At 38.6% G+C, this 22,673-nt stretch overlaps 1 long non-coding RNA gene across 4 annotated transcripts in view; it reads left to right on the top strand.

Annotated features, from left to right (window-relative positions):
* The window catches only part of LOC138737482 (uncharacterized), a 45,428-nt gene that overhangs the window by 4,001 nt on the left and 18,754 nt on the right, over positions 1 to 22,673 (top strand). Inside the window, exons 2-5 of one of the 4 annotated variants that reach the window (XR_011340958.1) lie at positions 15,415 to 15,470; positions 16,396 to 16,521; positions 21,251 to 21,366; positions 21,895 to 22,247. This is a non-coding gene — a long non-coding RNA (uncharacterized lncRNA). Of the gene's footprint in view, positions 1 to 15,414; positions 15,471 to 16,395; positions 16,522 to 17,922; positions 18,266 to 21,250; positions 21,367 to 21,894; positions 22,248 to 22,673 lie in introns of those variants that run through there. The other 3 variants (XR_011340957.1, XR_011340959.1, XR_011340956.1) reach the window with 3 other exon arrangements.

Genomic DNA, 22,673 nt, shown 5'->3' with positions numbered 1-22,673 from the left:
TTTCCCTTAACTGCAATGTGCAAGCTTATTTCTATTCACAACTCCTTGGGTAAGTCCATGCTTGATTCTTGTTAAACATGGACAAAATTTTCAGACTCAAGGCAGTTTAAATGAAATTGCTGCATACACCAAAGTGCCTGATAATGGTACATTGACTATCAGGAACTATCTGCACAAGACTGAGATATTAAATCCACCTGCCACTGACATACTGGGGTGCACCAAAATACTGGACTGGGTGCACGTAAGGTAGGTACATTTTATAAAGTTTTTCACTCTCTGATTTTCCCAAACCTGTGACGTAATTCACGAAGCATCAAAGAGAAATGCATAGCATTTTATCAGGGCAAGTGTAGTCCAAACAGCACTAAAGAAGCTTAATAATAATCTAACATAAAAGAATCCAATGGACTATCACCCCATCCCCCATCCATTTCCCACCACACTGTCCATAATGTATACCACCTACAATTTGGATTGTGGGAATTCAGAAATACTTCTTTAACAGTACTTCACAAGACAACAAACTATAACCAAGAAAGTTAGTAGATATGTTGCAAAAGCATAACCAACAATTAACACATGATTCTGACTCTCCCGTTCCTTTATGTTGTGTCAAAATTCCATCCTTAGGTATACTTTCTCCACCATCTTCTAAAATCAATTATGGATGTGGATGATGTATTGTCCTCAGCAATAACAGCCACAATATGTGTATGAAATATAGTATAGTTAGCCTTAAATGTTTACAGATTTAACTACAAACAAAATCAGCAATGTGTATGCTGATGTCAATTCAATTGGGCAAAGCTGTTGGAACTTAAATATTGAAGTCTGTAAAATTGGCAATTCCTTTTTCTCCATGAGATATGACCATCACTGGCAAGGCCACCATCTAGATTCATCCATTCAGTCATAATACAACAGTTTTGCTGTAATGCAAACATTTTTTACACTTCTTCCGAGGTTGGATTTTAATAGAAAGGAGCTCTCCCTTGTACTCTTCAGTTCAGGTTGGACCTTCTGCATCAAAATACTCACTTCCTGACAACCCAAAAGCCTTGCTATCGTCTACAAGACAAACCATGAGTATAAACTTCAGTTGAGTGCACATGCATAACTAACTATCCTGTCAGTGAAAATTCTGAGTACTGAAAAGTCATTTCAAAGTATTATTTTGTATTCAGAATCTGAAACTTTTTTTTATAATTGAACCCTTTCAAACATCTATCAAAGCTTCATTTACACTTCATACAATTACCATTTTGATTTTGATGCCAACAGAATATGATAGTCAGCAGTGATTTCTGCATTACAGGTCCCTTTTTTGTCAATTTACAGTCTGCACATGAAAGCTTTTACATGCAGATCACATTTCTAAAACTGTCAAAAATAGCATTTTATTATAAAACAACACCACTCTATCTATTATTCTCAATAAGCTCAGAACATCATTACCATCAGTATGTTTTTTTTTTATTTTTACTTAAATGAGCAAAGCGCCTGTCTCAAAAATCACTTATAACCTATTTGGACTTCAGGTATTAAGGTGGTTATAATTCCCTTTCTTTATTAGAGCTCTGTCTGGAAAATATATCTGATTCACACGCAGACAGCTCTAAATTGATTCACTCCTTTCAAAAGGTTCTGAATCATCAGGAACCACCAGAAAAGATGTGGAATCTTCCTACTAGTAACACATTGTCAAAACCACTGCTTAGAAAGCATTTCGTTCAACATTATAAAAAAATGCTAGAGAAACTGAGGATCAAAAGTGATGTTTGCATTGAGGATGCTTATTAAGAATTTTAAATATTCAATTGACATGCAAAAGCTTTTGTCAGAAATCTTGCTCATCTTCAGTGTATTATTACTATAAAATGCACAAAAGATATTTAATTTCTGCAACCATCTTACTTACAAGTGGATTGTTTAAATTGCTTTAATGTGATTGTTACGGAAATAATTGGACAGCCCTAAACAGTTCTTTGAAGGAACAAAAAGTTTCTGATCTCCTTGCTCATATTAAAGGGCAAAGCAGATTCTAGTTGCTTGTTTCCAACCACTTTTACACCTCAATTGAAGAGATGTGTCAAAGCATTTTGGTCCCAATTGTGACAATTCCCCTCCTCCTGTCCAAAAGGACAGTCTCTCTCTCTCTTTCTATCAAATCTCCACTCATTCTTCTTCATTGCAAGGAATAAAATCCTAACTTGTTTAATCTTTCCCTGTAACTCAACTCCTGAAGACCTGGCAAAATCTTAATAAATCTTCTCTGCACTCTTTCAATCTTATCGATATCCTTCCTGTAGTTAGCCAACCAGAACTGCACACAAGATTCTAAATTTGGTTTCACCAATGTCTTAAAGAGCTTCACCTTAACATTCCAACACCTAAATATAGCTCTTGGATTTAAAAGGCTATGATGTGATGCACTATCAATAACTCAAAAGACTGGAGTTACAGAAAAATAGGCTTTTATTTACAATAAACTTGAAGATCATCCTGTGGTGTGACCCAGGCTTCCTGGGGAAGGGTGGTGTTGGAGCCGTAGACTTGCTTGTTTTTTCGATTTTTGTTTGCAAATGAAAACAATATTGTGCCTACATGTGTGGATGTGAATTATATCTGGTGATGAATAATGCAAGAGTAATGATTAGTGGCTAGGAGGGATCAGGGGGAACAACTGCTCCCCTGCCTTTTCAGCCCGGCAGTGCTCCGACCTCTTGGCCCTCCCGCACTGCATATTAATGAACTGTGAGACCATCACAGCTCAAAAACAGGTGCCACTGATCTGCCCTGCCCTCTCCTTGTGTGTGCTCCCTGCTGATTGGGCTATTTGCTGGTGTGGATCACATGCCGTGCACGCATGAATCGAGTGAACACCAGGCATGAAAAGAATTTGATGTTCGAACAGTAAATTGGAGAGGAGGGAGAGTCTGAGAGATGAGATCTGTAAATAAAAGGTTTGTTTTATTTAAAGTCTGAATTGATTTGCCCCACAATTCAGGTAGGTCAAGGAGAGGTTTTGGAGTCGGCATTGGGAGCTCCCGATGCCGGAGTCCCAACTCTGAACCCTCCCCTGTCCCTTCAGCCTACTGATATGTTCCAGACCAGACCAAAGCAACCTGTGCAATACGAAGCATCGAGGATGCTTTTTCCTCCCCAGCAATAAATTGTGCTTTGCAGGAATTAAATCTATTTTGCAGCTGCTTTCATGAATTTCAATCTTTCATTTTTTTTTCAAAAATAGAACTTTTTTTTGTATTGAGCAATGATAATGCTTGTGTGCTCATATCTGCCACAATTTGGAAGCACCTCCGTAATAACCTGCAAATGATGACAGTATGGAAAAGTTTGTGCTTGTATTGAGGCTCTGGTACTGTCATAGTTCGACATGAGGCCGCCGTTCACCTCGCCTCCCCTCCCCTTGCTCAGCCAGGTCAGCCCCCCTCCCTCGACTCAGCCCAGCCTAGGGTGTAAAATAATCTGGCACTAGCCCTCGCAAGGATCCTGAATGCATGAATAATTGATCAAATTGACACTTTCAATTTTGTTTCTCTCTTTCCAATGTATTCACTGTAGCAGGTCTGATGAATGAAATTTGAGGAGATATTTAATTTTGTTACCATTTCTGTTTTAACAAAAATTGCTTCAGCAAAAGACATGCAATTGACATACTCCTGTGATTTGTGTGAAAATAAATATTTCAGTGTTAATTTTATTAAAGAATGCTCCCACAGTTATCCAAAATTTTTGATCACCCTTGAAGTGACACAAAAATCCTTTTAGGATTAATATTATTAATCTCCCCTCAAAGCATCTGTCTTTTCTGAGGGCAGTTGCTACTTTCAACTTCAAACATGCAGCAGGCCAGTTAGTGATCTACCTAATGAAGTGTAAAAATACCAGTGGTGATCTATGGAGGAGCATTCATAATATAAAGCATTTTCAACATATATGGCGAGCAATATACAGCCTAAAATCAGATCCAGTTCAGAGACAAAGACATATTAACGTGTCAAAGTTTCCTTACTCTCGATGTAAGAATATAATAGACATTCTTTGAGAGCTGCCTCATGTCGTGATTTAGACTTTAAAGAATTAAGTACTTACAATAAAGAATATCCTCACAAATATGTAAAAAGAGAACTTCTACATTGCGTTTCTCATAAGCTCAATGTGCTTCATTGACTATGAAGTACTTTTGAAGTGCTTTCTTTGTTTTAAAATATGACAGTAAAATTTCCATTTTAATACCCTGAAACCAGCAATGAGATAATGATGTTTACCTGCTTCAGATCCATTGATTCAGTGTTAAACATGGACATGACAAAACTACCCTGCTCTGCTTTGAACACTGAAATGGGATTCTTAGACCCATGGCAGATGGCAGACAGACCCTTAGTTCTATCTTCTCTTTGGCTTGGCTTCGCAGACGAAGATTTATGGAGGGGTAAATGTCCACGTCAGCTGCAGGCTCGTTTGTGGCTGACGAGTCCAATGCGGGACAGGCAGACACGGTTGCAGCGGTTGAAGGGTAAAATTGGTTGGTTGGGGTTGGGTGTTGGGTTTTTCCTACTTTGTCTTTTGTCAGTGAGGTGGGCTCTGCGGTCTTCTTCAAAGGAGGTTGTTGCCTGCTGAACTGTGAGGTGCCAAGATGCACGGTTTGAGGCGATATCAGCCCACTGGCGGTGGTCAATGTGGCAGGCACCAAGAGATTTCTTTAGGCAGTCCTTGTACCTCTTCTTTGGTGCACCTCTGTCACGGTGGCCAGTGGAGAGCTCGCCATATAACACGATCTTGGGAAGGCGATGGTCCTCCATTCTGGAGATGTGACCCACCCAGCGCAGCTAGATCTTCAGCAGCGTGGACTCGATGCTGTCGGCCTCTGCCATCTCGAGTACTTCGATGTTAGACCCATGATTCGGAGCCGAACAGGAGTGTGGGTATGACAACGGCTCTGTATACGCTAATCTTTGTGAGGTTTTTCAGTTGGTTGTTTTTCCAGACTCTTTTGTGTAGTCTTCCAAAGGCGCTATTTGCCTTGGCGAGTCTGTTGTCTACCTCGTTGTCGATCCTTGCATCTGATGAAATGGTGCAGCCGAGATAGGTAAACTGGTTGACCGTTTTGAGTTTTGTGTGCCCGATGGAGATGTGGGGGGGGTTGGTAGTCATGATGGGGAGCTGGCTGATGGAGGACCTCAGTTTCTTCAGGCTTAGTTCTATATACCTCATAAAAGATGGAACATTTGGCAGCATATTATTCCTTTTGTACTCCAGTGCTGCATTTTATTTCTCATTCATTTCTCTTTATTCTCTACTTGGCACATGAAGTTATTACAAAGATGGATCGATAAGATCGAAGTATAATAATAATTTTTAGATTAGAGTTAGGAGTTGCAATGCTTGGAGCCTCTTCTTTTTCCTGCAGGTTGTATGCCTCTGTCTCCTCACTGTGTCTTGTGGCTAGGTATTTTAAGAAAATGTGTGGAAATTCTAGCAGCATAATGACATGTACCAACCCTGAATGAGGGGGTTTCCAAGATCCAAGTACCTCCTGTCTTTGATAGAATCATTCCGTAGTGCAGGAAAGAAGCCAAATTCATTCAGATACTGTATTTATTTTCCCCACTCTCCTTTCAGAAAAATCCCACTAATGCACAATGCTTCTGCAAAATACAAGAGCATGCAAGCAGACTTTCGAATAATAAATATTGCTAGTGGATTCATAATATCCGAGAGAGAATGATCCCTTGCTAACTTCAGTAAAGTTCCTTTTGTGAAGTGTTTGAACATTGTTCAACATGATAAGACACCATAAAATTGTGAATAGCGAAACTGCATCGACAATATCCACCATTAGTCTAATCCCGTTTCCGGGATATTTTCACCATCTCTGCTGTGATATCACTCCCACAAACAAAATAAGGAGGGTCAAGGGCATGCGAATAAAATGTGTTTCGACAGCAATGATAATCTTACAGGTCAAAGTGGGTGACACTCTCAGGGAAAAAAAAAATCAATTCATAGTAGCAACACCAAAATGATCTACAATTTGACATTCCAACATTAGTGTCCAACACTAATATCCTTACATCATGAGAGTGTCCTTTGTCCATTCAGTTTTAAATTTCATTTTTAAGAAGTTTGACATTCCAACGGAAATTATTTTGCAAAGGGCATGAAACAAAACAATAAAATTCTGAGGCGGTCTGTGACCAAGGAAGCAATCTATGGAATGTTCTGCCCAAGGAAACAGTAGAAATTATCTCTTTTAAAATATTTATAAGATACAGTTCAGTATTTTCATTTAGCATAGCTGGGAGAATCAGGATTATAAAATAAAGGCAGGAAGGTGGAGCTGATACAGATTAGCCATGATCTTACTGAATTGCAGAACAGGCTTGACGTCCCAGAAGGCCAACTCTGCTCCAATTTCTCATGTTCTTATGGGCCCCAGTAAACAAGTTCACACAACTAAACACAATCCTTCTGATAAACTTGGAAAAATCTCAAAGTATGGAAACAGCTTCCATATGAATAGGTTAAAGATCATTATGTCTGTGTATCTGTCATTGTCACTGACAAGTTGTCGTGATGTTTCTCTGCAGTAATCATTGCTGGTTCTTTAGAGAAGTTGTGAATCCTGTGGCAGGACCACAGGATGGTAAAATGGCATAAAGGCCATTAACTATAATTTGTTTCATCACAAAACAATTCTTTATGATCACAGAGGGAAGTTCTATTTTGTAAAATGGCTTCATTTATTCACAGGTCAAAAGGTGATCAACAACATTCCCACACAGAGTGAGAAAAATCAGATTTAGCTGTTACAATGCCACTCTTGGGACTCTGAATGTGAGTGTGAGATCTGGTGGCAGGAAAGACCATTAGATTCTAATGCAACAGCACCTTTTGGGCAGCTGCATCCATACCTCTGCAATGAATGTAATTAATACATGACAGGTCTCATCTATAACCTCCTTTAAAGTGGAGGGCACCAAGATCATCACTCTGCATGCCACACCCTTCTGAGCATTATTGCCTGCCGTCACAGAATTTATCTGCCATTCCAGATATGCTACCCACTGCAGCCTGTAATTTTTGAGCTATTTGCAGAGATACTCTGCTTTGATTTAACATCCACACTGCAATGCTATAATTAAGTAAATTTGGTACACTATTTACATGCCATGTAGAGAGACTGGAATTTTACACTAATCCTGTAATCTGTAATTACTGGTTTCACAACAAAAAAAAATCACAAATTTTGGAAACTTTATTAATCAGATCACATGAATACTTAAATCTTACTCAACCTTTGACGTTTTTGAAGAGATTCAGAGTGAAAAGGATTATTAACAAAACACATTACCAGTACTGTATTTCTGTTTGATCCATCAAAGATGCACAAGGGAAGAAAAGTGAGAAAAAATATTTTCAGTGTTGTTATAAAATACCTCTTCATGATTAACCTCGAGGTCAAAGCTTTAGAAAGTACGGACTTTCTTCCGTTGATCTATTTATGGGCTCTTAAGTGGCTTATGTCTAATCTTGGTCTTGGTTGGATTAATTTTTATCAAGGACCTCACCGCCATGGATGACCCTACTAGGAGCATAGCTCCAGATGGCATCACTCCCAGAATCACTCAGGCTTCTTCGCCTCAACCAAGTGACAATCCACAGAGAAGAAGTAAATGCCACACATCTAGTATATGTCTATGTATATACATTTACCCTCAAGAAAACTGACATTTCCCCCATTCACATGGGAGGATCTGGCTCTAGATCGCTCACAGTGGAGGGGATGCCATCAGAAAAGGTGTGGATACAGCCGAGAAAAAGCTCAAAGAGGCAACAGAGGAAAGGCACAGGAAGTCCCACAACAAAGTTTCTGCCCCCATTGCCAGGAAGTCCCACAACAGAGCTTCTGCCCCCATTGCCCCTCTGCGAAGTCTGTGGGAAGCAGGGCCTGTCAAGGATTGGCCTGTACAGCTACTTCAGGACACACATAATCAAACCCCACAAAGTAACTGAAAGGAACCAACATCATCCTGCGGCTACAGGATATACACATATATCCACACCCCTACTTCCTGAAGTACTTTGACTTTTCTATATGGATGTAACCAAGCCATTATCATTTTATGTTCATTGGATATTACTTCAACATGATTGTTGCTGAGATAGCTGGGCTGAATTTAACCTATGTAGTTTTCCAAAGTGCACCAACAAAGCATACGTTAGTCGTCCAATCCTTCTTGTAACATTACTCAGAGCACAATGTACCATTCAATTATTGACCCTTAAATAGTTCCTCATTAGCATTGTAGCAAACACGATTGAACTATCCAAGATTTTTCTGCTACAGTAAAACTAGACATTTGTGCATCAATAACATTTCACTTAGTGTTAAAAATCAATGTTTTCACATAAATATGTTTTTGCTAATAGGCTACTGTTTCACTTAATGGTAACATCATCAAATAATAACATTAAAAATTAGCAATAAATGCTAACTCTTGTTCAATGAACCATTTACAACTTGCTCTAAAATAATATCACAGCTATGAAAATAGAGTGATTGAGAAACTCTTTCAATTAGTCTCATATTTTATGGACAATGTCATGGATTTAAGAAAAAAACATGGCTAAGTTTGACCCAGTACTCAGGGAGAAGAAAGTGCACATACAGATTTTCAAGCTGCATATGTTCCACATTTGAACTGAGGTATGTGGGCCATTCACAGTGGTATCAGAAGGCATGCAACTCTCATTTTACAATCATTCAAAAATAAATTAGTATGGTGCAGATCAGGCTGTGGCATGATGTGATTCTCAATCAATAAAGCAGATCTTAACCAAATGATTGAGACTTGTTCTGGTATTAGTTAAATAAACCATCTTTATCTGGGCTGCTGCCAGAATACATGAAACACACTATGACAGAAGTTCTCAACCTTTTTCTTTCCACTCACATACCACTTTAAGTATTCCCTATGCCATAGGTACTCTGTGATTAGTAAGGGATTGCTTAAGGTGGTATGTGGTTGGAAAGAAAAAGTTTGAAACTACTGTTTTAATCATACCTAACTGACTTGTTATGTGCACAGTTTCATTACTCCAAAGGAAATGGGCCAATGACAGTTTTTCTCAAGCAAAATATTTCAGTGACAATTGGGTCTAGAGCAGTGATTCTCAACCTTCCTTTTCTACTCACATACCACCTTAAGCAATCCCTTACACAGAGCACCGATGGCATAGAGATGACTTAAAGTGGTACGTGAGTGGAAAGAAAAAGGTTGAGAACTACTGAACTGAGATATTTTTTACATTCATAACACTACTATCTCCTTCTTCATGTCCTTAGACCCACCTTGATCATATCAGAACCACTTCTCAATCATTCCCCTGATCACCCAGGACATTTCCCTACTACTTCTCAAAACATTTTCCTGAACAATATCTTCCCTCATTATCCTTTCTCCCTGGTCCCCAGTAAAACATCACTCTTTCCCTCAAATATCTATGCCCCACCCACAAAACCACAATTTATTCCTGAACATATTTCAACCACCATCCCCATTTAAAATCCCAGCTTGGAGTTTCTTTCCAGGGCAACTTTGATGTTTGTTTTAACATGCTTGATCATTTCTAGCCCATTGTCTTATAAATACAGAGGCTATTTTATACTTCAAATCAGTTTTAGGTGGCACACTCACTACTGAACCAGAGATTGGGGTTTCAATTCCTCCCTGGAAAAATCAATACCATGCAAGGGAAGTGAGTTTTTTTTTACCCAGCTTGTCCCAACTGCTCTCTTGACATATCAGATTTTATTGCACAATTTTTGAAAAAGACAATAGGGGAGTTGGCCTTGAGATCTGTTTGATATTTAACCCCAGAGTAGATTATCAGGCCGCTAACATGTTGGTGTTTAGGGGAGTACACTGTGCATGAATTGTCAGCAATGAATCCTGGCATACACTGCCTAAGTACATCATTGATGTTTCTTAAGTGCTTTCTTTTTCTGGTAACCTTAATGGATTAATGTCAAGAGCTGTGAACAATCCAAAACCAATACTATATATTAACATTCTTTTCAAATATATAGAGCACAGCTTAAAAATCGTTTCACCAGAGTACATTAATAGGAAATAATCCATTAGCTCTAATGAAACCAGTTACCCTTAATAGAGAAAGGGGGGTGATATACATATCATTTTTTACCTGAAGAATATGAGGAAATCTTTTTCTTTTTGCTTGTAGAAAAAAACCTAGTTAGTTCTAAATTTCCTAGTGACCTACTGCATTTAGTTTGTGGCGCTCCAGTCAAAAAAAAAGTACTGACTCTCTAAACTGCTGAGTTGAAGTGAATTAATACCACTCTGTGTCACAAGTTCCCTGGATCACTTGATCTCTTTTGCCCAATCAACTTCCTGCTGATCTGAGCTTTTCAAATCCAACTGCCTGAGTCACCTGACTCCAATTGCCAGGTGCAGCCTTCAGATAAAATCCTTGTTGAAGTCTGCTACATTCTAATAATATCCCACAAATGAAATTGTTGGACCATGAAGCTATGAAATGTACAAGATAATTTTGTTAGTTGATCGTTGATTGATATTGGACATTCCATGCTACTTCTCCCTCGGTGAAAGTAATGACACAATCTACTCATCTTCATTGGAGCTAAATACCTATTGAAACTAACCTAACAAATAATGAGAAAATATTTGTGTCATCCATCTTTATTTTACAATTAATCTTATTTTAGTATGCACAATTGTATGCGTGCTAACATTTCAAAAGGTAGGTGAATTTATCACAAATTATATTGATATATCTATGTGCAAAGGACAGGGCAATAATTTGATCTGCAACTACAAAACTGTATCTATTGATAACTGCTGAATAAATATTCTGGCTTGGAGTTTTCAATGAGCAGAGGGTGAATAGTTCTCAGCTTTTTACTCCATGGTTTGGTATAATTAGAGTCTAGACAACATTGCATTATCCGGAGAAGAGCAGGGGCTAACATGGTCCCTTCACAAATCAGGCTGAAAAACCCTCACTCAGTTGCATAAGGTCTGATATTAATTCTGAGGTGGAGAATGAGCAAGATTCATTTTGAAGCTAGGAAATACAGAAGCACATATTCCTACATGCTCCACTACATTTAACTCTTGGATAACTTTGAAACATTTTCCTCCCCTTTTCATGGCCACAATGATTCATATCAAGTAAGTCAGCCTTCAGTACTACCCAGAAGTGACAGAGTGGAGGCAGGCAGATATCAGAGTTGAAGAAAAGACTGAAGTGTTTTGGAGAGATCAGGGAAAGAGAGAGAAGATTGCTGAAAGGGCTGACAGATGTGATAGAGAAATCTCAAGAGCCCCTGGAGCACATTGGATGGCAGCAGGGATGGGAAAACCTTGCAGGCCAGGAGACAGATTAAAGAAGACATAGTGGGAATAAGATCCAGTTGCTAAAGGGTTAATAGGTTGGTGTGATGCTTCTCTTGACCTCCCAAATCACTTATCTTTCTCACACAGTAATCACAACTTTACTTGTAGGGTCCTGAAAACTTGGCCAAATTTTATTGAAGTGGGAACAGACAAAGATCATGTGTCATTCACCTTAATTCGAATATTATCTCCTGGGAGTGAGATGGTCTCTGCCATCCCCCATCATCACAACTCTATTAAATCGAAAGTAGGTAGATTTGTGATAGGTTGTCTTTGTTTTGGCACTTTTAACATGTTAATGCCTATTTGATTCAAATCCTTGTTATCCACACAAGAGTCTAAATCAAAAATGTCAGATTTCTGTCTGCAATCGTGTAAAAATATAAAATGGAAGAGAGGAGAAACTAAAAGAGAAAAGGGATGAAAAAGTACATTATAATGCAGCATTTTAAAAGTACCCTGGACAACAAATATTTATCAAAAGGTTTTCTTTCTGAAAAAACTTGGGGATTATGGTGGACAACTCAAGCTGAACACAAAGATAATTTGCTGTATCATGTAGGAATTTGGAGACACATTAAATTAGCTTTAATAGACTTTACCATGTTTAATTGCATAATGATGCTGACATGTGTTAGTTCAACTGCCTAAAAATGTTTTGCCACTGATTTTCATTTGTGCTCAACATCTGATGCCTCTCATGTCAGTGTCCAAAAATCAACAGCATTGATGGATTCCAGTTGCCTTGATCCCCCTTTTCCATGGTTACTATGACCTGGTGAAACCTTTCACCATGTTCATCACTGACTGCACCAAGATCAGTAGGGAAGAAGTCCAAATACAAAGCAGAAAATGAATTTTCAATGTCATGTTGCATTTCATGGCTTTTAATGCTTGAAATAGACTTAAAATATGACCGAAAATCACAAAAATTGATTATGTATAAAAAAAATTATATGGTAGGAAATTTTTAAGGTGATTTTCATGATCAGCGGCCCAAAATCCATAAAATACATCCAAAAGTAGTGTTCAGGAAGCATATTCTTTATTGTCCAGTGCTACCAGCAATGCCTAAATTCTAACAAAATTAGGCTTTGTATTTGCAAATATTATACATTTTCTGTCAGAGAGGATGTTTAACAGTTCTCAAACAACACAACATTGAAAACAAATGACATCTGACATTTTTCTGCTTTGTTCAGACAGAATTTAATAGGCAAAGACCCAATTTCACACAAAACCACCATTCCAAATGTTGCACCTACCTGCAATTTCTGGTGTCATGAAGCTTGTTGAAAGAGCTTCCCACTTCTGTGCTTATCTGCATGCAAGCAGAATTTCAAAGTTACTGGCTTTTGTTCATTAATGTGCAATTTGTGTCTTCGATGTTTACTGGATTATTTTCTTTCCTTACCTCAACTTCTGGCTTGTACCAAGTTTCAAATCCTAAGGCTTTTATGGCCTTTTGCTATTTCATCCACGTGCTCATTTTTCATACGTAAACATATCTGACAGCAAGAAACAAGGGTTCTCACCTGCATACCTTGACAGGAATTTTTGAATGATGTTTGGAAACCAACTGAATGTTTTTCTCTAAACCCCAGAGCCGAATATATTTAATACATTCAAAGAGAGTTTAGCAGTCATAGGTTCCTCATATGTTCATGCTCAGTGCCTGTTTCTGAAATTGACGGTAGCCAAAAAACCCACAGCAGGATGTCAAATTATTTTTCTAATAAAATTGAAAACACCCATAAAAATGATTTGGGGAGTTTTTAACAATAAACAAAATATGTTCAGTGTTGATAGTTGAGGGGTTAAAACTGGGAACTTAATGCAGAACCGTAGTGCTTTTGTGCTTATCCTAACTGTTTTTCACCCATGTCCAGAGAAATAAGCCATGATAGGCAAGGACATTCAAATAATTGGTCAGACTGTGACATTTATTTCTACAAATTGATGCCAAAACAAGTCATCTTATTGTTAAATAAACTGTAATTTTTTTTTTGTTAAATAACCAGCTTTCAAAGAGATCTTCACATCAGAAAGGTTCCACATATTAAAAATGAATGTTCGTATATCTTAAAATGTCATGAGAACAAAAGCCAACTCTGATCTTTGTTTAGACAAAAAGAAAGTTGACCGACTGATACAAAAGATTTCTGAGATACATTGCCTTTAATTTTTACAGAAGATTAAAGTGGTTGCATTTTGCATTGCCTAGAGTACTTTATTCTGGAATATTTCTAAAATTCTCGAGGGCTCACTAAGTTCTAGCCAACCTATTTATAAACAGAAATTTTAAACGTAATCTTATTATTTTCAAGACACAAGATAGACATGATGTGCCCTTAAAGAAATATTCCCACATAGCATAATGAAGTTAAATCTTCATCACTAAACCTGACATTAAGCTTCAAAATCAAAGTAAACTTGCAATAAAAAGGAAATATTACCTCCTTTTATTTTTGTACAATTTCTTGCATTTAAAGACATTAAAATTAGCTTTATTGAATTGGTAACAATGCTGAAAAGTGCCCAGTTAGAGTTGTGGTTAGCGGAATGCAATGCAGTTACAGTGTCAGCGACCCAGGTTCGAATCCAGCACTGTCTTCAAGGAGTTTGTACATTCCCCGGGTGCTCCAGTTTCCTCCCACCCTTCAAAATGTATGGTGGTTGTCAGTTAATTCGGGTATTTTGGCGACACAGTCTCATGGGTCGGAAGGGCTAAACTAAATTAAATTACAGGTACACGATCCTTTATCCGGAACCCTTGGGGGACAGTGTGTTCTGAATTTTGGATTTTTCCGGATTTCGGAAAGCCTACCCGAATTATGCTGCCGTATCCATCCACCCTCCCCCCCCACCTTCCAGTCGCTCGGCCATCTCCCCAAGTGCCGGACCTTTAGTTGCCCCCCCCCCACCAGCGCCAGCCACCTCCCCCAAGCGCCGGTCCTTCGGCCGCCTCCCACAAGCGCCGGCCTCCTCCCCCAAGCGCCGGTCCTTCGGCCACCTCCCACAAGCACCGGCCACCTCCCCCAAGTGCCGGTCGCTCAGCTGCCTCCCTGAAGTGCCAGTCCCTCGGCCCGTCTCCCCCAAGCGCCAGCCGCCTCTCTCCCCACTTACTGGATTTTGGAGATTTCCGGATTTTAGGTGTCCAGATAAAGGACCGTGTACCTGTACAAGAGAATTAAAGAAAGAAATTGACAACTGTAATAAATGACTTGTCTGAATAGAAATACCCTCTTTAAGATATGTTATTTGTAGCTAAAAATCTATCTTTCACTTTTCACCCCCATTTATGCATTTTTTTTCATTCTTGTTTACCATGCAATTTGGTTGGGTTTGCATTCTGCTACAAATAGAATAAGGCAGTTCTATAACAGTCATCTAAGACCCTGTAAGCTCCCATGTCTATTGCTGCTCACTAAGTATAAACAAGCTCTGTCATTAGGAGGTGGATGTCAGCAAAAAATGAGACTTTCATGGAATGTAAGCTAACCACTTAATAAAATTCTGACATACAACTTGAATTTTGTTGATGCAAATTCAAAACCATAAATGTAAATAATCAGACAATGAGTTAAATTGCAAATTCTTCATGTAATGTTTACACAAAAAGTCCAATTTGGAGGGGAGGGGGTAGTTATCTATCCAATTTAAATTAGACATCAAAATGAGGACCCATAAAGTTGATCTTTTCAATTCACATGTCAACAAGAAGCAACAAGGCATAAAATGAACGCAAAGTCAAAGAGAATCAAAGTTATGATTTGCTTTGAAGTTCAGTTGGCAAAACAAGGTGTAGTGGTCATTTTTAATGTTAATTTTCTTATTTAATTTTTAATTAACTTTTTAATGTTGACACCCCAAAAAGCACAACTTAGATTTATATCACATCTCTCGTGGCCTGAATAACTGTGTGGACTTTCTCATGATTTTACAGGAAATGCAGGAAGTCTGGCAGCCAATGTCTTACAGAAAGATCCGACTGACGGCAAGGTTTAAATAATTTATTTTGATAGACTGAATATATTGACTGAGATATAAGAGCAGAAGTAGGCCAATCGGCCCATTTCATTTATCATTTGTCTGGCATAACCCTTATCCTTCTCAAAAGTGATGTAATGGGATATTCTGCATCTCTCTCAATTCTGCATTGAGGTGTCATCCTTAGATGTTGTCCTTTGGAGAGGAATTTAAATCCATTACCTTTTAACCCAGATGGCAATGATTAACAACGTTTACCACTTCAGTATTGTTTAACATGCTGCTGAGTTCGCTGTGTAAAATGTTGATTTAAAAGGGATCTTGTACTGCTGTGTTGGCGTGTCCAAGTAGAGAAAATAGGTTTATGCCCAAAATGTCTCTTTCAGTAAACCTATTGATATTTGTCCCATTTTCCTGTAATTGGACTTGGGAGGAAGAGGCAGCTCATTAGTGAAATCCAAAAAGGAATCTTTGTTGATCTACAGTGGGACAAGTGAGGATTCTGAGGCAAACATCAAATGCTCCAGAGATATCACCAACGTTGAACCAAGGTTGTTTGATCTGTCCAAAACTTGCTAGTCTTCCATTGCAAAGAAACATCCATTGGTGAATGGTGCTGACTGATACATTCCAGATTGCAAGAGTATGTACTGTCAATGTAAATTCATTGTGGAAAGGAGTGCCACCCAAGTCCCTCTGCCACCCAACACTGAGGGGATGAGTTCTGTGCAGAAGACTTGTCCAAGGAAGCCACAAGTGACAATAGATTGTCAAAAAGTACAATCTCTACACACAATGTGCTAATTCTACCAATATATAAAACTGATAACACTATGAATGTACAGAATGAATGACTCTATGGATGTATTGAAAGCCATGGAATTTTTTTTTATTTCTTGAATATATTTTTATGAATAAACTTACCTTGTTTTCTCAGGACCATTGGAGGCTAAGGAGCAAACTGATAGAAGGATGTAAAATTATGAGAAACATAGATAAGCTCGATTACCTGAGTATTTTTCCCAGAGTGGAAATATCAAATGCTGGAAGGCATCATTTTAAGGTGAGAGGAGGGCATTTTCAAGGGGATGTGCGAGGCATTTTCTTTATACAGGGTGGTAGATGCCGAGCATATAGTGCCATGAAGGAAGGTGTGGACAGGGGAAAGAGAGATTCAGAGGGATGAGGGACATCAAGAGAACAGGGTTGGGGGGGATTACAGGAAATTGGAGAAGTTGGTATTGATGCCATCTGGTTGGAGACTGCAGAGACGAACTATAAAATGTTGTTCCTTCAATTTACATGTAGCCTCAACCTGGTAGCATGAGGCCATGAACATCCATGTTAACATGGTAGTGGGATGTGTTATTGAAGTGCTGGCCACAAGGAGGTTGTGATGTTGTGACACCCCAACCGTGATCTTTGATCAAAGATTGGCACCATGGGAAAGTCAAATAAATTCACATCAATTATGTATTCCTTACTTCAATCGGGTACTCCTAAATGAGATTTCTATAGATCAAAACAAAGACAGGAATCAGACTTGAATATTAGTATTGATGATAAGACCTCGTTGAATTTATGTCCTGACTGTATGACTCATACAATTAATGTAAGATATAGACTGGTGCAATATAATTTTTTGCATCAGCTATATCTTACTCCACAAAAATTACATAAATTGAACTCTATTTTTTCTGATATATGTTTTAGACGTGGATAAGAAAAAGGTACTTTAGTACATTCTACCTGGTCGTGTTCCAAATTGAAACCCTTTTGGGAAAATGTATTGTTTTACTCAATTAAATTATTGAGAAACATTTGCCTCTAAGTCCAAAATTGTTTCTCCTGGGAAATATTGTGGATGCAAGATCTAAAATGAGGCTCTCTAAGTACCAAACAGGGTTTCATAGACAGTGGCCAGGAAATATATTGCATTTACCTGGGCGTCTGATTTTCTCTTGGAAATAGTCCATTAGAATACTGAAATTCATAGTTGTGTTCCACTGGAGAAAATCACTTACAATTTAAGGAATAAGTACATGTTTTTTTCAAGCAAGGGAACCTTACCTACAAAGGGATAGCATTGAATACTTAATCAATAAGACATTAACTCTATTTTTTGTTCCCTTCATTTTTCTTCCTTTAATTGAAATCTAGACAAAAATAGTTGCCCCTTTTTTTGTTGAATTGGATTCCAGATCTCAATAGCTCCTTTCTTCTCTTTTCCTTTTCCCTTCAATTTCTTCTCTCTTTTCTTTTTTCTGACCTTTTTTTCTTTCTTCCCTTTTCCTTTCTTCATTTATTTAGGGTTTTGTTGGGGGGTGGGAGGGGATAGGGGCTATATTTGGAACATATATCAATGATTAATTCACATTTAATTATTTATCTGTGATGGTAATTTTGGTACTGTTTGTTGATAAAATCAAAATTAAATGTTTTTTTTTTAAATTGGCGCCATCAGTTCTCACAAATGGAGGGCCCCAAAAAGCATTGGAAGACAATTGTGAATATCTCTCAAAGGGCCAGGGACATTTATGTGCCAAGCAAGTGGCACTTTATGCAAAATTGTCTGGTGAATAGAAAATGGTGCATTTTTGCCTTGTGCTCTCTCCAAAGTACTTGCCTTTTAATGTGAAAACTCACCTAAGTCAAAGGTGCCAAGGAAATGTGACTCAACTGTTTACAAAAGCATGCATTTGCCATAAAATGTGCTGTCAGAATGCACTCGTCTCTTACTGATCATCCTGAGAAGCTATCTTGCATCTTCCTTTCTTTTGAACATTTAATATTCATGACCATACAGCATGCCTTTAGGATTTAATTTACATCTGTACTATGCCATACTAAAATATTAAAGGATTTCATACAGCAAATCCTTCAAATACATCCAAGTTGCAGTTATTGACATAAAGGACAAGTTGCAAGTTCATGTTTTAATCACAATTCTCTGAAGCTTATATTAAAAACATAATAAAAGAGAACAACCGCAACATTGACCAATGCCTTGAAATTACAGACTCTCGTGTTCCAAATACGCCCCCACCTTAAATTTACCAGCCAGTGTAACTATCCACAGGTGAGAAAAGCCATGACAATCGCTAATGTTGTGGCTTTATTTATGAAGGTCAGTGTGAATAAACCAGGAACGTATAGGTTGGTGAGTCTTGCATCAGTGATGGGAAAGTTATTGGAAGAGATTCAGGGAGACAGAATTGGTATGAATTTAGAAAGGCAATAACTGATGAGGGAGAGTCAGCATGTACAGGAAATCACATCTTGTGAACTTGACTAAGCTTCCTTAAAGAGGTAACCCAAAAGAATTGATTTGACATACTGGTCCATATAGTTATTCCTTCTCTTTGCTTATTCCTTGAAGAAAGGCTCAAGCCTTTATCTTTATCTCCTTTGGAATCTGACTGGGTTCCTCCCACATTTCTGTTTGATTTTACTACAATCACAGTGTCTGCAGACTTCTGTGTTTTTCCCAAAGTTTCTCCCAAAGAAATTTTCCCGAAGTTGGTTAGCCTGGGAGATTAGAACATACGTCAACATTTTGGATACAAAATGTTTTGAATGGTAGGAGAAAGAGGGTGGCAGTGGAGAGTTGTACTGCAGATTAGAAGTCTGTGACCAGTGGTGTGTCACAGGGATTGGTGCTGGGTTGTTTATTGTTTGTCATTTACATTAAAGATGTGCATGGGAATATGCGGGGCATGATTGGTAAATTTGCAGGTGACATCAAAATTGAGCATAGACTGAATAGTGAAGAAGATGGTCTAAGGTTAAAACAAGATACTGGTCAACTGGAAAAATAGGCAAGGGAATAGGAGAAGGAATTTAATACAGAAAGTATGAAGTGATGCATTAAGGGGAATAGCCAGGTAAGTAGAGTTGATTCCATGGGAAAACCAGCCATGATCTTTGAGTATGAGGAGATATGGTTTGTCACCGAAGACTCTTAAAAAATTTCTACAGGTGTAGCGTGAAAAGCATTCTGACCATTTGCATCACTGTCTGGTATTGAGACGCCAATGCACAGGATAGGAAAAAACAACAGCGAGTTGTGAAATCAGCCAGCATTATCATGGCCATCAGTCTCCATCAAGGACATTTACAAGAAGCGGTCTTAAAAAAAGTGGTGGACCCCCACCACTCAGGCCATGCCATCTTCACATTGCTACCATCAAAAAGGAGGTAGAGGAGACACAAAAATAGCATCTTCCCCTCGGCCATCAGATTTCTGAATGGACAATGAACCACTTTCTCTTCTTTTTGCACTAATTTATTTGTATTTAAAATGTAGTTTATAGCAAAACAACAAATTTCATGACATGTTCATGACATCTGATTCTTTTTCTGAATCTGAATGGCAGTGCAAGCTTCATGTGCCATATGGCCTACACCTGCTTCTATTTCTTTTGTTCTTATTTTGGGTAAAACTAGAGCAGGACATACAAAATGAGGATCAGGGCACTGGGGAGTTTTTAATGAACTGTGAAACCAAGGGATACAAGTATTTAGCTCCCTGAAAGTGGTAATGCAGGTAGACAGGGTGGGGAAGAAGTTGTTTCGCCTACTTGCCTTCATCGGCCAAAGCATTGATGGCAAGAGTTGGGATAACATATTACATTGTTCAAAACATTGGTTGGGCCACACCATTGTGTGTAGTTCCACACAACAGAAAGTTATGATTAAGCTGTAGATTCAAAACTGTTGCCTGGATTGGAAGGCATAAGTTATGAACAGAAATTGGAATTGGAATGGCTGAGTCTGTTTTCCCAGCAACAAAACAGCTGAGATGTGACATGAAGGGGTGCAGGTGTCTAACCTTTGATATGGGATCATCAGGACTGGACATCTGCTGCTATTCAGAATCTTGCAGATTTCTGAATCATTTTGGTCCCTTTAAGCAAATGCTTAGCTTCTAGCTGCTGCCGTCCATCCCCCCACCCCCAGCCATATATTTCCCCACTCCCCATCTAACTCCAGATACAGCAACAGGGCTGCAGTACTGCCGAGCCCGGAGTTTATGCAGCGCCGCACTGGATCGCGGTGACACCTCAGTGCAGGGGCAATGGCCACAGGGATAGGGACGACGGGGAGCTCCCACTGAAAATTTTATAATTTATTACAGGAAATTTACATTACTTATGTGTAATATCATCTACCCAAAAAAGTGCCAGTTTTTGGAGGTTGCCAGTGTTTGGAATCCCAGTTAAAAGGTTAGGCACCTGTATATGAAATGATCAGACCATAGCTAGAGTAGGTAGTGTCTCTTTCCCATGACTGGTATCTAAAATGAGAGGGCATGTCTTTAATCTCTGAGAGAGGAGGCTTAAAGGGATCTGAAAGGTAAATGTGGCATTCAAAAAATAGCTGATATCTGGGTTGAGTTGCTAGATGAAGTACTGGGGGAAGGAATAATAACAACATTTAAGAGGCATCTGAACAGGTATTTGAATGAACATGGCATCTAGTATGTGATGTCATGTATATAAGTTGAAGTTGAACTTTGAATTGGTATAGATAGGCATGCTGTGGTGTACACTTTCATGACTACATTAAGAGGGTCATGCAAAATGTAAATAGAGATGTTTCTGTAACTCATGGTCTTGATTGCTTTGTCCATAATCCTTTCTTCTTTCTTCTTCTTCTTCTTTGGCTTGGCTTCGCGGACGAAGATTTATGGAGGGGGTAATCCTTTCTATGGACTACTGAAATCACACAACTTCATGGAGAAATTTTTGAAGAGTTACAATCTTGAAGTCAATGTTTTGTCTTTATTATAGTGAAGCTGGAAGATACATAATTGGCACATCTGTTATAGAAGTATTATGCTCTCCAGCACACACGCGCGCGCGAGAGAGAGAGATGTCAGAGTGAGTGACAGTGGATAGATGAGGAGGTGAGTACTTCTTGCTCAGTGGTCGTCATGAATGCATTCTTGCATTTTGAATTATTCAGATGGGGTTATAATTGGGTAAATGCATTATACTCTCATGTTTATTCAGTGGAAAAGCAATTGGAGGTGCTGTTCCTTCACAAACATGCATCAGGAGAGACAAAACTGACTAATTTCTGTTAGCCTGAAAGAAATTAACAATAAACATTCAGACATGATGATCCCAGCATTGGCATTTTCTGAGTTGACATTTGAAATTGGAATCAAAAGAAGTAGCTTCACCTTACAATTACCAATGTGGAGCCTGCAAAGGGAGTTGCCCTTGGATATCATGAACTAGACACCTACTCCATGAATGGAGTACATAGAGCATTCATGAGCTGTGCACTTATTCCTGGATCACAGCATCTTCGATCTTCCTCACTTATTTGAATGAAATCCACAGCAGTGTAGACCTTGTGCCAGCCTGCAGATTTTCCTTCCAATATCAAAGCAAGTTTTTTAAAAAACTGCTTCTTTTCTTACTCATAGATTCCCAGCAGTGGATGCTGAAGATCAGGTGTTGACAGAACATGACTACACTCTGAACCCCATAAAAATTTTTGGGAATTTCTGTCAGCAAGTTGAAAGTAACTCCAAAATCAGAGCTATTCTGAAACAAATAGATTGGTGTTTTACTAGGGTGTAATGACAACTTCATTGATTAATTGGTCAAAATCTTGTTCATTTCAAGCACATCAAAATATTTCCCTAATAGATCAGACTGCTACTTATACTAACAGGTGGCTTGACATAACATTCAGTGATTGACTGAGAACTGCACCTCTCCACTGCCTGAACATGAAGCATGGTTAATTTGCTTCACAGTGCTTGGTGAGTGAGAATTGAAGGCAATGAAAATAGAGGCCTTTAGCCCCTGAGAACAGTTAAAATAAAATCACCTCTAATTGAAGAACTTGGCGGTAGGTTTGTCGATTGGCACACAATGTGGTGCAGCACACTGTGTACTGCCTGCAATATGAATGAATATTTTCTGATTTTCTTTAACCAAAAATGCTGTGGTTACTGTTGTAATCGTACAGCACAAAGCTCCCAGCCTTTTGTGTAAAATCACTGACATCGTATGTATTTACCTGAGTTCAGGGAAGCAATAGCAGATTCACCCACTGATCAAAATGTTTTGGGCTAGAAATATTTGGACATTGTTCTATTAGTTACAAAGGAAACTTCTACACAGAAGTGGACTCTCATTTTATTTTAAATACCTCCTTTCACTTCAATGTTTCTCTTTTCCTTTAAGAAGAATCTAC

This window comes from Narcine bancroftii, chromosome 6 (assembly GCF_036971445.1).
Source record: "Narcine bancroftii isolate sNarBan1 chromosome 6, sNarBan1.hap1, whole genome shotgun sequence".
NCBI classification, from domain to species: domain Eukaryota; kingdom Metazoa; phylum Chordata; class Chondrichthyes; order Torpediniformes; family Narcinidae; genus Narcine; species Narcine bancroftii.
This window is presented reverse-complemented; position numbering and strand designations above follow the sequence as displayed.